The 12881-nt window shown below is 43.3% G+C and overlaps 1 pseudogene; it reads right to left on the reverse strand.

Moving 5' to 3' along the window:
* Positions 1-1431: 1431 nt before the first annotated feature.
* LOC138426707 (SIN3-HDAC complex-associated factor pseudogene) lies at positions 1432-2205 on the reverse strand (annotated as a pseudogene).
* Between the last annotated feature and the right edge of the window lie 10676 nt (positions 2206-12881).

Consider the following 12881-nt stretch of genomic DNA (forward strand, 5'->3'; position numbering starts at 1 on the left):
TTTACATTCCCACCAGTAGTGCATGAAGGGTCCCTTTTCCCCACATCCTTGCCAGCACTTGTTATTTTGTAATCTTTTTTATTATAGCCATTCTGACAGGTGTGAGGTACTATCTCACTGTGGTTTTGGTTTGCATCTCCCTGACAGTTAATGATGCTGAGCATCTTTTCTTGTGTCCATTGACCATTTCTATGTCTTTGGGAAAATGTCTATTCAGGTTCTCTGCCCATTTCGTAATTGGGTTGTTTTTTGGATGTTGACTTGTATGAGTTCTTTATATATTATGGATATTAACCCCTTATTATACTTATGGTGTACAAATATCCTCTCCCATTCACAGGCTGCCTTTTTTTTTTTTCTTTTAGAATTTTACTTTAATATAGAATGAAAATAAAAAAATCCCAAAACCCTAACAGGTTAAAACAAGTCAAACAACCATTCTACACAGATAAAACCTTCACAAAGGTCAACTGAAGAAATCCAGAGCTAAAACTGAATTGTGCAGATTTTCAGTGAAGTCACCAGTCACGTAACACAAACAAATTATTTACACACTTGCAAGCCCTCTAAGAAACGTGCCCCAAGAAGCATTAACCTTTGTTTTTCTCGTGTGCCATCCTCAAGACTTGCACATTGTTATTTTTCAGATAATCTAACATTTTTAATAGCGAATGTTCTCTACCAAGTGGTAATGCTTTGGTACTATTCATATAGGATTGCTTATCCCAAAGACTTGACATTTCCCCAAGAGGAACTTTAATTCTGCTTTAAGTTTTGATTCTGCTTTTTAAGTTTCATATAAATTAAAATCTGTATCAAATATCAATATGGAGGGAGGTGACACAGGATGCAACATATACAGTCAAGTTACCTCTGCATATTTAGAAATTACTCCTTCAAGATATTCGCACCAGAGAGCTGCCTGTCCTGCTTAATATTCAGTAGTACAGGTTTGAATCACCAGAACCTCGGCAAGACCTTAATATTTCAGTTATTAACAACTACCTCTAGGGGCAAGTCCATGTTTACTGAGTTATGACAAATTTATTATAATGAAGGAAAACAAGTGTAGCCAGCCATCTTAAAAAATGCCCCAACCACTGCTTCTCAAAATAGAAAGACTAAAACTACATACGTTTATCATACAACAAATCCCATCTCTGTCCCCTGAAAATTCCCCTAATTTCATTCATTAGAAGGGGATTTTTAAAAAAGACTTAAAGAGCACTTTACAGCAGCATTCAGCTTTCCTATGAAATACTCAGCATCTTAAATATTATGTACACTTCTTTTTTATCTCTTAGTAAGCTTCACTGGCTTCAGAGTTTGTGGAACTGGAGGAAAAATAACCCATTCAAAACTATTCTACAAATCCATCTTTTGGCAGAATAGCAGGTATCCAAATTAAAAACAGGAGGGTCATTTTGTTGCTTTGTTTTCCAAAATTTAAATCATTTTTGCTCCCCTTCTACATAAAGCTTAGTCACCACTCCTGAGTGGAGATAGGCAGAGGCTCTGGCCCCTGCTCCTCCGGCTTCTCAGCAGCTGCTTTCTTATTGCTGCAGCAAGGCTTGAATAGATGTGTGTCGATGAGGACTTCCCCAAAACGGCCCTTATAGATAATGCCACAGCATATTTTCTGTCTTTTCCAGTATGTGAGATCTAAAAAGGAAAACATTGGCGTTCTGTTGGAGCCAGAAGCCATCTCTGTATCTGAGCCATCATCTGACTGGTTACTGTAACAGGGAGACTGAGCTGGAGAGGCACTTGAGGTTGTACTGTGAGCATCAGAATTGTGGCATTTAAATTCCTTCTGCAGTTTACTGATCTGGTTACTTTTTATCCTGTTTCCAGATAGAGTTTTCACTTTCTTTGGTTTCAGTGTAGTCTTTAGACTGGGTCCTGCCCTTGCATCTACCACATGATTCCAGTTTTTTTTTTGATCCTGCTGGCAATTTCTTCCATCTTTTCACAAGCAGGACACAGGCATTACAGATATCTCCTGAACGAGTCTCATGTAACCCAAAACAGCTCTGGAAATCCTTTTCATAGCATTTACTGTCAGTGAATCGAGAACTGGAGGATTTAGCTCTGCAAATACAGCAGCCCTCTATATTTCGGTACATCTTTGGCTTGTGAAAACCAAACATCTTTTCTTCTGGGCAATAGCCTTCCAAAAGCAGCTGTTCCACGCGCAATAACGTTCCCGAGGGGCGAAGTGCACGCCAAGTCAACCCCCCCTCCAAATCGCTCCCTCCTCCTCGACTGCCTTGTCTAGAAAGATTGTCTCCTGCAGTTCTGCAGTTGCTACCGCTGGCGGGGAAGGTCCACAGGCTGCCTTTTTGTTTGGTTAATCATAATCTTTGCTGTGCAAAAGCTTTTAGTTCGACTTAGTCCAATTTCTTCATTTTTGCTTTTGTTTCCCTTATCTAAGAGGCTGTTCTTGAACCCTAGAATTTTAAAGCCTCCTCTTGGCTTCTTTCTGGGTACCAGCTAGCTTCCTCCTCTCTTATTTATAGTTTGTAACTGAAACTTGCATATGGCCAGTTTGGCCATTCCAGCCCTCTGTGTACGCACTGCATATCTGTAACTAACTGGCAGTTTCTTTGCTTATGTTCATGTCAAATTTCCAAGACAGGCCATCTGCTTGGCCCTGCCCATCTCATCTTTTCATGCCACAGCATAGCTAACTTGTGTGCTACCTGCCATCAGCCAGCCAGTCACGTGCAGGAGAACAGAATGAGACTCACAGCTAGCCCAGCTGCTTTTTGTGCTGGGCTCAGTGCTGCGGCTGTGGCTGTGGGCACAGTGATGGGAAGAAAGGCAAGCTCCTCATTGCCTTGTTGTCCTGCCAGGCCTGGAGTATAGGAGGGGCTTTTAGGGAGATACAAGTTGTTTGTCCTCACTGCTGAGGAATAAAGTTTCTATTGTACCAAAGGGATGGGATGAGCTGGCTGAGTATTGGGTTGTTGGTCTGTTCCTTCCACAAGAACACTGAGGAGCTCTGCCAGTCCCTGGGAATGGAGAAGGCTAGGAAGACATTTTGTTCTCACAGTCTGGTGTGGGTGGCAAGGTAGGACAGAAGAGGGGGTGCAGGGCAGATAACCAGCCAGTTATGGCACAGTTTATGAGAGGAAAGGCTCTGAAGCTGGGGCACCCCAGGTTTCCAGCCGCACAGAAACTTACCCCCGGGCCCAATAAAACCAGCAAAGCCTGAACTCTAGGGGAGGGCATCGCCAGCATCTCCAGATTGTGGGGTGATCCCTGGAGGGGCAGTGGCTCCTGTTCTAAGAGGGAACTGCTCAAGCCACTCCTGTGGGATCAGAATGCTGCTAAGGGCTAGTGTGTGGGTTACGTGGACATGCATGGCCCTTGTCTGTGTGAGTGGCCATCACTTCTGTCCTGAAGTTTGGCTTTCTGACTGGTGTGAGGAGAGCCTATATTCTAAACCCAGTAGCTCAGACCACTGAGGTCCCAGAGTCTGACTACAGTGTTGCACACACCCTGGGGTTGAGCCTCATCCTCACAGTAAGGCGATCATTTATGGTATCAGTTAGAAAGGGTCTGGCTGACCTCCTCCCCCGCTCCCCCCATTTTTATTAAAACTTTTATTTGCAAATCCAGTTCTTTCTATCCAAAAATCTGTTTGTTGCAAAACAAATGCTCCATTTCCCAGAGATAAAAACCAAAAATGTCCATCTTGTGGAAAGCTGTATCATGTTAGGTCAGTTGTCTTCCTAGGATGGATGAGTGGAGTCTAGCCTGGCCTCCCAGTCCACACAGCATGGTTTCACCCAGGGCAGGAACTGGGAGAAGTTGAGGGCACAGGCCTGAGGTGGTCCCGTGAGGCTGGACCTCCCCCAGCCTCCCGGGAGCTGGCTCAGAGACTTTGACCCTGAACCTTTCAGGGAAGTCCCTGCGTGACTGTGCAGGAGAAGCGGGCCCTCACCCATGGGCCCTGCCCACCCTCTGGGCCTCTCAGGAAAACAGACAGCTGCTCTTCTGTGGAAAACCCTCTGGGCTGCCATGCACTCATTAGTACCTTTCTTGCTAGGAACTCTGCTGATCAGATGACAACATTCGGTGCCACTTAGTCTGAGAGACCAGCCTTGGTTCCTCTCTTTTTCTCACCCCCATACTCAATCCACTCCTTCTCAAATGTGCCCCTGCACCACCACCCCCACCCCGCCGCTTCTCCACTCCATCACCAACCCTGTTGTCCGGGCCTCCATTTCTCCTGCTAGGACACTTCAACCCCTTCCTAATGAAGCTGCCCTCCAGCCTCCCTTCCTTCAGGTCATGGTCCTCACAGCTGTCTGAGCTGAAGGCCCATTGGATCATCACAGTGGGCAAGTATGGCACAACTTGATTCTCCAGAACATGGACCCCAAAAGCCTGGGTAGGAATTCCAGAAGGAATAGCACAGGAAGTATCACCTCCTTCCCCTGGAAGCTGTGAGTGAAAGGAGGAAACCACAGGAAACAGAGCAAGGCCAGGTCATGCTAGACAGAGGACCTCTGGGCTGGAGTGTTCCCAGAAAAGAAGCCACCACTGTCTCGGTGGTCACCTGGAAGCCTTGAGTTCCCTGGGGCTCAGGGAAAAGGAAGACTGACCATGGCGTGACCTTGGGCTCCTTTTCAAAGCTGCAGGCTAGGCCAGGGCACCTCTCAGAAGTCTAGCTCTCCCTCGCTTGTCCAGACCCACTTTGTGTATGATCTGTCTGCTGGTGTCCCACTACTGTCCTCTCCTTCACTCTGGCCCTGCTTGTCCTCCCATCTCATCTTACCTTCTCACTCCTGCTGACCCTTCCCGGCAGCTCCCTGACTTAGCCCTTGGAGAAAATCCTTCTCGTGTTCTTCAGATGCCTCCCCCCTTTCTTGGAAGAGCTTTCTCATCTCTTGGTCTTGCCAACACTCTCGTCCCCTCCTGCCCTGGGTCCTCTCTCAGGGTGGTCTTCATCCCCTGTGATTCTCTCGTCTCTAATGGCCCCTCCTCTGTCCAGACTTCCCTCTGCTCTCCATTCAGTGCCCCCTGCTGGGCAGCATCACAGGAAGAGGCGGCTCAAGCACCCCTGGGCCATCTCACGGCTTGCTCAGGGGTCAGCACCCCAACCTGTGACCAGTGTCTATTCTCTGGGATGCCTCCCTCGGCAGGTTCCAGTGCTCCTGAAGCAGCAAGACTCCGTGTCCTCCTCCTGACCCCTCAACCACGTCACCCTGCGCAAAACACTGTTCCCTCAGTGCTTCTCTCGTGGGCCCTTTCTTCCTCTTCCTCTAGCCTTCTACTCAGGCTCCTTTCTCTCCCATTCACTCAAATGCGGAACTTCCTGAGGCTCCTAGCCCAGCCTTCTCTCTCCATTGTCTTACTCAGTGGTTCCATCTTTACTCAGATAACTGCTCCATGCCAAGCCACTGCCCCCGTCCCCACCCGCACCTGGAGCTCTAGTCCAGGCCTTTTTGAATATCTCTTCCTGGGCATTCCCACCTGGATGTTACTCAGCTACCTCAAACCAACACGGACAACACAAAACTCATCCTCTTCATTTTTGATCCTCCATCAGGGCATGATCAGGGAGCCGCTTTCACTCCTTCTCTTGTGATTCTTACTGAGTCAACTGGGGGCAGAATTTTGGATCTCTCTGACCAATCCTGCTCTAACCTCCATCCTCCTAAGAGTGTCTTGTCTGTAGGCCAGCCTCTCCTGTACCTTCTGCTCCTTCCCTTTCCATCTTCTTCCCAGTCTTACCTTGGCTGCCAGAGTTAACCTTCTTTTTCTATTTTTTGAAAATCACTCAAGCATTCTGAAAAACTGGTATGAGAAATGTGTTCCAATAACAAATACTGATGCATAGCAGAGATATATATTTTGGAGTCTGTTACATTGTAAGCTTCCTAAGCAATGAAGGATCACTCCACCCTCTTCTCTGCAACTTCTTCTAGGGCTTATGAAATATAATGATTTATTGGAGGAAAGAGTAAATTTTACTGACCAAATAAAGGTGATCTTCCCACTGAGAAATATGCACATATGGAATTCATTATTCTAAGAGCTCCTACTGGCAGAAAAAAAATCTAAATGTATTCAAAAGCCTTGGAGGAAGGTATGTGAGAGACAAGCTTGTTTTCTAAGACACACCCTCCTGAAAGAAAGAGAAGAATGGAATGCTTAGTGCAATCTCCTGGGTGAGATGGTCACATGTAGGAAGTTTTTACATGAGACCCACTGATGGGGTCCCTTTTCCACTGCATAGCGTCATGCTGGCTCATATGTTTATGCATTCACTCAACCTATATTTAAGCATGTGCACGGTCCAGGTAGAGTCCCTGGAGCTGCTTTTCTAGTAGTGATAGCAACTTCGGCCCAGTGGCCCTGACCTCTGGACCCAGACTTGAGACCACAAGGCGCCTACTGGGGTTGGGCTGCTGCCTGTGGTAGTGAGCCACTAAGGAAATGACCCATGACCTAGACATCATCACTCTCTGCTCTAATTCACCAGCACAAACATCACTAAGAATGTCGTTCTGAAGAGTTGACATGGTTGGCTGACCCACCATGGAACAGAGGCACCAGCAACCACCGTGGTGACTTCATGACAAATGCCTTCCCTCACTCCTTTGTACCCAGGAATTAGATTCCTTGGTCTATTTTTTTATTTTTTAAAAATGTATGCAGCAAAATTAGAAAGCACACAGTACCTTTGTTACAAATATACTTTCTCATCTAGGCACAGGATACCAGGAAGCAGCCTTGAAATTGTTTTCAAAGATCTAAGGAAAATACGTTTGTGTGTAAATGTACTTGCTACAGTAAGCATTTGATTAACTTCCTTTTATCTGGGGGGAAATGCCAAGTTTTGGATACAGGACTAGAGTATAGTGTTAGATTAATCCTTAACAATAAGAGGGGAAAAAAATATGTTGAAGTCTAATTTTGTCTTTTCCTATTCCCCTTTCCTGGTGGCTCAGGCAACGAAGAGTCTGCCTGCAATGCAGGAAACCCAGGCTCAGTCTCTGGGTCGGGAAGATCCCCTGGAGAAGGAAATGGCAACCCACTCCAGTATTCGTGCCTGGAGACTCCCATGGACAGAGGAGCCGCCAGGCAGTCTACAGTCCATGGGGTCACGAGAGTCGGACATGACTGAGCTACCAAACCTGCCTACCTACCTATTCCCCTTTTCATGTCTCTTAACCTCTCTTTAAAATTTTTCCTCATTTTAATTTTCTGCCCTGCATTCTGGGTAGATTTTTGTAACCTAGCTTCTGATTTACCAGTTTGTTTGTTTGTTTGTTTGTTTCAATTATAGTTGTTCTGCTCTCTAATGGAATTTGAGTTTTAAAGTTCAGTGTCTCTTTTTTTTTTATTTCCCAGAGTTCTCCTTTGTTTTTTGGAAAAAAAAAATCTCTTTTTACTTAAGTAGTTGCTTATGTTTTTCATTACACTTTTGGTTTCTTTAATCATTTTACACATTCCTTTTTAATAATTTGGATCTATTAATTCCATTTCTTAAATTTTTAGTCTCAAGCTGCTCATGTTTTTGCTGACTTTCATTTGTGGTGGTTTCTTTTCTCATATGGTCCATAAATTTGGATTGTGACTTCATGTTCTTCCAGGCCTTATTTGTCAAAATCTCATGGTACAGTAAGATATGAATAAGAAATAATATAGGAAAGCAGGTGGTGGTGCAGGAAGGGTGACAAAAATTCTGGTCATCACCAGATTTTTTCATCAAGTAGCTAGAAAATGCAGGAGACTCAACTGACAATTAGAACTAATAAAGCTATTAGATGAACTATTAGAAGTAAAGGAAAAAAGCAAAAACAACCCCCCCCCCAAAAAAAAGAGGCTTAGTAAAGAATAGCTTACTAAAACCATTAACATTTCAAGAAGCCAACAATACCTAAACAGGGTACTTGACTTTTTAAAAAGTATTTTATAAAAATAGCTTTATGAACAATTATACAAAATAGGAATAAGCAAGTCTTAAAATGTGCAAGACTTATACAAAAATCTATCAAGCATTATTGAAGATACTGAACTTTTTAAAAAGCAACCCTGAATAAATGGAGTTGTTAAACATGTTCCTGGATACAGAGGTGCAAAATTATACACATGTCAGTTCTTCCCAAATTAACTAATAGGTTCAATGCAGTTAAAAACAAGGGCTTTTTAAATGAATGGGGGGGGGGCGCACTTCTAGTGGGATAGAATGGGAAGAGGGGGCTGGAGTTGGGAATTTCCCTTCTCCATTGTGGAAGACTGGAGCTGACCAGGGTTGGATATTTCAAGAGAAAAATTACAAGGTATACTAAAGGACAAAAAACAGCTTGAAAAGACAGAGCAAACAGAACTGGACATGGAGGGGGTGGATATTAGAATTATGAGACCATAAATTCAAAGCAACTAATATGCTAAGGAAACTAACGGATAGAGTATCGACATGCAAACCAGATGCCCAACGTAAACAGAGGAACAAATGCTGGAGATAAGCAGCATTACAGAAATAAAGAGTTCCTTTGATGTGCTTATTAGTAGACTGGAACAACTGAGGAAAGAATCTGAGCTAGCGAATATCTCAATAGAAAGCTCCAAAACTGAAAAGCAAGGAGCGCAAAGACTAAAAGACAAAGCAAACAATCAAAAATGAGCAGAAGATTCAAGGTCTGTGAGACAACAATAATGTGTAGTATACGTGTAATGGGAGGACCAGCGGAGAAGAAAGCAAGAAACAAAAGAAACACTTGAAGCAATAATGATTGAAAAATTTTGTTTGTGTTACAAAAATTTTTGTTTGTTAGTTACTAAGTGTCAGGCACCAAACCACAGAACTGGGAAGAAGCTCAGAGAACATCCAGCAGGATAAACGCTAAAAAAGAAGGAAGGAAATGAAGGAAGGAAGGAAGGAAGGAAAAACAGAAGAAAGATTAGGCGTACAATTTTAAAACTACTGAAAATAAAAAATTAAAAAATCCTGAAAGAAGACAGAGAGGAAAAACACCTTACCTACAGAGGAACAAAGGTAAAAATTAACATAGGACTTCACCTCGGAAAACATGCAAATCAAGAAGGCAGTGGGGTGAAATTAAGGTGTCAAGAGAAAAGGAAAAACAAACTCACCAACCTAGAGTTCTCTACCCTGCAAAATTTCCTTCAAAAGTGAAAGAGAAATAGACACTTTCTCTGACAAAAATTCAGGAAATTTGTTGCCAATAGACCTTTTTAAACAAGAAATATTTGAGGAAGTTCTTCTAGAGGGAAGGAAAATTATATAGGTCAAAAACTTGGATCTACACAGAGGGAGAACGTTGAAAAAGTAGTAAGTGAGTATAAAATGAACTTGGCATGCTTATTCTAAAGTTTGGGAGAAAAATGTTCAAGAATAGATAAGAATATTTTGAAAAAGATACAGAATGATGGTGATTGGTAGTAGTGATGTGGTTAGGGTGGGAAAAATTATTAAGGATTTGAAAAATGTATCACTGAAACAGAATAGAGAGCCCTGAAATGGGCATATTTACATGTGAAAATGGGGGAATGATTTAAACAACATTTTTTTAGGATAAAAAAACTATTCAAATGCTAGTTTTTAAAAATTATCTATATAAAAAAATAAAATTAGAAAGTTATAACCTCAAAAATTAATATTAACCTGAAGCTGTAAATTTGTTACATGAAGTGAAAGTAAAAGTCGTTCAGTTGTGTCCAACTCTTTGCAACCCCATGGAATATACAGTCCATGGAATCTCCAGGCCAGAATACTGGAATGGGCAGTTTTCCCTTCTCCAGGGAGTCTTCCCAAACCAGGGTCTCCCGCATTGCCTGTGGATTCTTTATCAGCTGAGCCTCAAGGGAAGCCCAAGAATACTGAAGTGGGTAGCCTATCCCTTCTCCAGCAGATCTTCCCAACCCAGGAATTGAACTGGGGTCTCCTGCATTGCAGGTGGATTCTTTACCAACTGAGAAGAAAAAATTAATTTTCATACTATATGAAACAATAAATAAAAGAACTTGATATGAAAAAACTAGAAGAATAATATGAACATAAAGTTTATAGAAGAGCAAACATAAATGTTCAACAAACACAAGAAAGGGGCCACCCCCTCTGTAGTCAAGGAGATGCAGTGAAATGCAGCAAGAGGATCTTTTCTTTTTAATAACATGTATCAAGAATTAAACTCATTTTTAATATCAAATGTTGATGAAGGAAATTGGTACCTTCACTGAATGACCTGAAACTTAGTACAGCATTATTTATAACTGTAAAATATAGACATAAACTTATCAACAAGAGGCAGGTGGAGTATGGATCGTCGTCATGAAGTCGCTCAGTTGTGTCTGACTCTTCGTGACCCCATGGACTGTAGCCCACCAGGCTCCTCCATCCATGGAATATTCTAGGCAAGAGTACTGGAGTGGGTTGCCATTTCCTTCTCCAGGGGATCTTCCCAACCCAGGGATCGAACCCAGGTTTCCTGCATTGAGGGCAGACGCTTTACCGTCTGAGCCACCAGGGAATTGTATGGATACTGCCTAGTAATTGAAGTAAATCTGGAGGAACTGACCTTGGAGAACATCCTGTTTATTAAACACAAAAGACTAAGTTGCAAAACACTGTGTACAGGTAAGATGAACCTATGAAAAAAATAAACTACAGGCAGGACTCTATAAAGGTGTAGAGAGAGGTCTGGAAGAACACACAGCAAGTAACCAAGGAACGAGAAGGGAATAATAGCTACTGAGTGCTTGCTCTGTGCTATGAGATGTTACAGATTCTTTACATGTACTAGCTCTAATATTCCCAGCAATTCTGAGAAGATACAACTCTGAAGACTCTCAGATTTAAAGTTCTATATCTTTATTCAGTTCAAGGACATTTTCTGAAATTATGTATTTGATTGTGTTCTCCCCAGAAATCTGTTTTCTTTTTCAGTGACTCTTCCTCCGTTCATTCTCTAGATCTTTTAATTTCTCTCTCACATTTCTCACCTCTCTGTTTTTTTTTTTCCTATGTTTTAGGTCACAGTGATGATCAAACTTGAGGTGCACCCCAGTCTTCTGGAAGGCTTGTGAAAACCCACAGATTTCTGGGCCCTACCCCTAGTTTCTGATTTAGTAAGTCTGGGCTGGAACTCAGAAATTTTCATGTTAAAAAGTTTCCCAGTAATTCTGATGCTGCTAGTTGGGCATCACATTTTGAGACCTACTGTTCTCAGTTATTTCTTCTATGTCTTTGCATTTTTTAAGTTTGAAAATTCCAGTTTTAATTTCCAAGAACATTTTCATTCTTTTCTATTTTCTGATAACTTTTTTCCCTTTGTCTATAAAAGAAAAACCTCCTAAAAATCTCCCTGAGGATACCAAGTAGACTTTTTTTCAGTTATTTTCTATTCCCTACACTATCTCTGTTTCTTCTGGGTTCATGGTTCTGTTTGTTTATCTCGGCTCTTTTTTAATGGGTTGTTGGTTTTACTCAAAGATCTGGGGATCCTTGGCTACACATTTATATCTGCGAATGAAGGATTTGTGTTTTAATATAGATGGCTGTATTTATCTTCTCTACAATCATAGAATCCATTTCTTCAACAGCCCTCTCCTCCAAGTTGGAACCCTTGGCATATCAACTGGCAAGATTCCATTTAAGGGTCATTGCCAGGGCCTCTTCTCTCCCAGCCCCCAGTAAAATGGAGAAGCCTTCTCCTGGGCTGGTAGCACTGGCTGCAGGGACTCCCAGCCTTCCCCCAAAACTCTAATTTCTTTTATAAGGCACCCTCTGGTTTGGCCTGGGGTGGGTACCATCTTGGCCTGCTGTTCTTCCTACTCAGTACAGAGGGCAAGCATACAGTGGATGTTCTCTTGGACACAACTCTTTCCAGGTGGGCAAAGGACTCACCCTGATTTCTCCTCCCTGCTGTCTCCTGACCTCTGTACCTGTACCTTCTGACCACTGACTCTTCCCAGGTCCCCATGAGCAGTGGTTCTCACCTCCCAGGCGTCTACATCTCTGGCTGCCTCTCTGCTCTGCCCATCAGGATGGTCCCATATGATTTTCTTCAAACTCTTCTGGTGGCCCCTGTCCCATGAGTGCTGTGAATTAGTGCTGTAACTTACATTTCCTTTTGCCATTTTGTAAACTAGTGTAATCAGTGTTAAAATGGGACTCTTCAGTTCATCTGAGTCACCAACATGATGGACAATCAGAGTCCAACAATTCCGAGACAGACCATCACACACAAAACTTGTAAGAAAATGTCCAAGGATTGTTCTGTTTCAAGAAAACGAAGGAAGAGCAAGGAAGATGGGAGAATTTCTTTGGAGACAATCTTATTCTAAATCCTACCCCCTCCCCCTGCCTACAGGCCACCTGTAGAAGGGCTGGGCCACGGGGAACAAGAGGGAGAGTGAGGATCAGGGAGCGGGACACAGCCAGCAAAAGCTGTTCCCTCCTCCTTCCTCCAGCAGCTCAGTAGGAGACGGGGATGAGCTGGCCCCACCCCCTGGTCCGCTGAACTACCGCAGGAAGCCTGTGAGTCTGGGTAGCTGCTCCTCTGTCTCTGGTCCTCTCCCTTCTCTCCCACCCTGCCTCTTTCTTCTTCCTGCTTTCATCCCTTACCTCTCCTCTCTCATTTATTGCCAGTTATACCAGCCTCACATTGCTAAGTTCTCATCACCGTTTATCAGGGACTCTTCCCCTCTCTTTCTGTGTATTCAGCAAACACCACTGTAGACTGTGGTGGTGGATCTAACAGGAGATAGGAGCACACAAGCACAAACAGTGTGATCAAGTTCCAAGAGACGGCAACATGAGGGAGGAACCCCAAATTCAGCCTTGGGGTATCTCAGGAGCTAGGGCTTCTCAGGAGCTAAGTCAGGAGGAAGAGCAGAGC

This window comes from Ovis canadensis, chromosome 1, assembly GCF_042477335.2.
Source record: "Ovis canadensis isolate MfBH-ARS-UI-01 breed Bighorn chromosome 1, ARS-UI_OviCan_v2, whole genome shotgun sequence".
Taxonomy (NCBI): domain Eukaryota; kingdom Metazoa; phylum Chordata; class Mammalia; order Artiodactyla; family Bovidae; genus Ovis; species Ovis canadensis.